The sequence below is a fragment of the Microtus ochrogaster genome, unplaced genomic scaffold, assembly GCF_000317375.1.
Source record: "Microtus ochrogaster isolate Prairie Vole_2 unplaced genomic scaffold, MicOch1.0 UNK3, whole genome shotgun sequence".
Classification (NCBI taxonomy): Eukaryota; Metazoa; Chordata; class Mammalia; order Rodentia; family Cricetidae; genus Microtus; species Microtus ochrogaster.
In genome coordinates this window covers 3,922,682-3,926,717 of record NW_004949101.1, presented here as the reverse complement: position 1 = coordinate 3,926,717, position 4,036 = coordinate 3,922,682, and the positions used below count along the sequence as shown (strand labels likewise).

Below are 4,036 nucleotides of genomic sequence, written 5' to 3'. Positions count from 1 at the left end.
GTGCTGCAGTGCCCTCTGCAGTAATCTCGTGTTTCACCATCGTCCTTTCACACCGCATGACTCCGCCATTTATTTGTTTATTCGATCGGTAGAGCATTCTGCTGTGTGGTTTTGATTGACTTCAAACCCAACTATGTAGACTAGACTGTTTTCACACTCACTGTTATCATTTATAAATGCGGGTGACCCCAGGGCAGTCCCCCAAGGGGTGACAGCAGGTCACCCCGAGGCCTTAGTGAGTCCCCTGAGGCTGCACGGGAGACAGACAGATGTGCCATGCAGAGAGAGCTTGCATGTAGAGCTTAGTTAGTGGGAATGGTAGAAGAGTAAGTGGTTATGGAGGAGGTGGGGAGAAGGGGAGAGAGAGAAGGGGGGACAGAGAAAGAAGAAAGAGAGAGGAGAGATGGGGAAGGGGAGGTAGTAGTTACCTCTTCAGAAGAGAGAGGAACAGAGAAAGAGAGAGAGGATGGAGAAAGGGCACGAGGTCCAAAGGGCGAGAGGTTGGGAGTGAGTAGAGTTTGTCTCTTAAAGGGACAGTGTAGTCTTAATTCCCCATCAAGGAAACTTCTCTTTGCAACAGATAGAGACCTTTACAGAAAACCACAACAAATTAAAATGAAGAGTTGTGGAGTCCAGTCTCAATGGTGACATCTACAAAACACTCCCACAACCTAAGGCTCAAGAACATTGGAGAAGTGGGGATGGAAAGAGGCAGACAATCAAGGAATTTGCTGTGACATGGTGCTTCCTAGTAACTTTAGAAGCTGCACTCATGAAGCCTCATGAACATGATTGCCCAAACATGAACTGAACAAGGATGACACCGATGGACTTGCCAAAGTGGACAGCGAGTGGGGGTGGGAGTCTGCAAGGCACGACCCTATGGAGAGAATTATAGAAAACTGAGAAAAACTGGGAGTGGGATAGGTGGTCTTTCCCAGGGAAGATCACACTAATTGGTTATCCAGTACCAAATGGTCAATCCTGGAAAAACACATACAGATACCATCATATAACTGAACAGGTTATATTTAGGAATGTATATGTATAGATATATGCATGCAATAACAATTAGTGGAGCAAATAGGCCATGAATCTGAAAGAGAAAGGGGAGGGGTATATGGGAAGGTTTGGAGGAAGTAAAGGGAAGGGAGAATGTAATTGTATTATAATCTCAAACAAAACAAACAAAACAGAAGGCATGGGTAGGCCTCAGGTCTGTCATGCCTGTTAGAAGCAGGTACTAACACAGCGCTGGGTCTCATGCAGGGCCTTATCCTGCTGTTGGCTTTTTAGGTCTTTATGCGATTTCCGCCTCCTTGGTGTTTCTTCCCTTAAAACAATCAAGTCCACTTCCTGCAGATGATGCAGATTAAGGACAGGTAGAGTGATGGTGTCAGAATGCATGCAGCGGTCTGTGCAGGAAGGAGACACTGGCTTAAACCCCAGCATCTGTGCATAGTGCTTTAGGTCCCACAGAAGCATTAGAAAGATGGACTCCTCTGTACCCACCAGCAAAGGTCAGAAGGACCCACTCTGTCAGGCTCATTGTGCTGGGGAAGCCCTTCACTTGGTTCAGAAGTGGAGACTAGACTGGGCCTCCAGCCACGGATCCCAGGACGGGGCAGCCTCCCACATTCTCTTGACACTTGTGGACGCTGCCTTTTTCTCCTGACTTTTGTTAGACTATAAGCTATAGTCTTTTTCTGGAGAATTAGGACTTCAACTACAAGTTTAATGCAAATTAAATGTTTGGACTACCATGCAAAAATGATGGGAGAGGGATAACATTATTAGCACTCATCTTAAAGAACCAAACCTAGATTATCAATCTAAATACACATGCTGTGCACATATATGTCTATACACATGCTGTTCACACAAACATATATATGTATATATATATACACATGCTTGTGCACACATCTTTACACATGCTGTGAACACAAACATATATAAATACACATGTCGTGCATATCAAAGCTTCTTTGATGAGGGGTGAGAGCTACACTTGCCTGTGGGTATAAGAATACGTATTTTGAATATAGTTAGGAATTGCAAGTATTTAGAACTTCATATTTGAATATAGTTAGGTTTGGTTTAGGAAAGTGGCTGTAGTAGATTCTTCTGTAGGGTGAACGATCTCTCCAGCCATGGGTAGTTGGCTAGGTTAACAGAACCAGGAATGAATTCTCTCCTTAAGTCCAACTAGATAGCTTCTGGTTACTCCCAAGATGAAATGCCTCTATTGCACCACCCAGGGTACATTGCCAATTTAGTCATTGTTGTGGGTCATAGGCTTTCCTGCAGGGTAGGACTGCTGCTTGCATTTCCCCTTGGCTGTGTGTGTGTGTGTGTGTGTGTGTGTGTGTGTGTGTGTGTGATCTCCAGTGCTTTAAGAACTAGTCTTTGGGGAGGCGGTTTCCAGGTCAGTACCAGCTCTATTCCTCCAGGTTTGTGTCTGAAGTGTGTGATGTCTTTAGCTTTAGGATCTTACCTTCAAATTCTTGAAGATAACCAAGGGCAATGGAGTAACCTCTATTGTTTGGGGAGATTCTCATATTCCAGTTGTAATCCAGGTGTGAAAGAGAGCTGCAACAGAGCCTGGCAGGGGAGGCCCTCGGAGCCAGTGAGGGTCTGGGGTGTACCCTTCTCGGAGAATTTAGCCACGTTTCTGGATTTGAAGACTTTGAAGGGGGCCAGACTAAAGGACAGGTGCTACAACAATTGCACGTTTAGGTTTTGTGTTGTCACTTGGAAGAAATTTGTCGTCTCAATAGGCCACAAAATCACCCTCAGACATTTTAGATCCTGGTGAGCTGAAGAAGAGAGCAGATGGTGACCTTGCGTTTGTTTTGTTGCACGGAACAGCCAGTCCAGACGGGAGCTGCAGTTTTCTTTTGCTTTTCTTTAAAAGGAGAAAGAGCCCTGGGGAACCCATGGAGCCTGGGGAGCTGCTTTGAATTTTCAGGGCTTGAGAGGGAAAAGGGAAAGGCAAAGAAAATATAATGAGAAACTCATACCATTGGCTCTATTTTTCTTTGAAAATGATTAAATACCCTTCGTGGTTGGGAGGGTATTCCCAGGGCGGGGGCATTTCTTTGTCAAATTGCAAATTCCTTTCTATTTCATCAAACAGGCATAAAAATGCTAAAATTAACGTTTGTTCTGTGTTTGGTCTCATTTCTTCAGGCTTCTCATCTCGCTCCTCAGGATGAGAGGATTTGCGGTGAGACTGTGACTCAGTTATTCTCCTGTTAACAGGCGGGTGTTAGGGCAGCCTGGGCTGGAAGACTGTTCTTTGCTTCGGGGTCACCTCTCACTACATTTGAGTATTTACTTGACTGTTGTACCTAGGGTGTAAGAAGAGCTCCTGAACAGCACCCCACATTTCATCCTCAAATGTCAACAAAACAAGGGAATGTTTTGGGAGTTGCCATCTGCTTGCTTTTCCAGGCTGACCTTTGTCATAATAGTAAGATGCAACCTTCTTTCTAATGAGCAGAGTGTTTGAGTAGTCTGTGCATATGTGTGTGCATGTGTGTGTGTGTATGTGTGTGTGTGTGTGCATGTGTGTGTGTGTGTGTGTGCATGTGTGTGCGTTTGCTCTAGAGTTTACAATTTTAAATGTCTCCGGTTCCACTTTTAAACAGCATCATGCTAAGTTACCTGCACAATCCTGTCTTCCCAGTTTTTCCTTCCTGTGATGTTACTGCCATGGCCCCAGCTGACACGTGGGATGGTCACTGGTGCACAGTTTTCATCGTTTCCTGAGTGGTTATTTTAAAGATGAATCAAGGTTAGGAAGAGGTTGTTTGCCTTCGTTTCTCTGATTATGGCTTTTCCCTTCATGCTGTGAACACAGGTTTTCAAACTATTTCCTGTTCCTTCTGTCTGAAGAATTGCATTCTGTATTTTTTTAATTTATTTACTTATTAAAGATTTCTGTCTCTTCCCCGCCACTGCCTCCCATTTCCCTTCCCCTCCCCCCATTAAGTCCCCCCCCCCCAGCCCGAAAAGCAATCAGGGTTCCCTG

The 4,036-nt window shown here is 44.8% G+C and overlaps 1 protein-coding gene across 1 annotated transcript in view; it reads left to right on the top strand.

Annotated features, from left to right (window-relative positions):
- The window catches only part of Dtd1 (D-tyrosyl-tRNA deacylase 1), a 179,725-nt gene that overhangs the window by 150,870 nt on the left and 24,819 nt on the right, over positions 1 to 4,036 (top strand). The gene's annotated exons all lie outside the window — the stretch shown is intronic.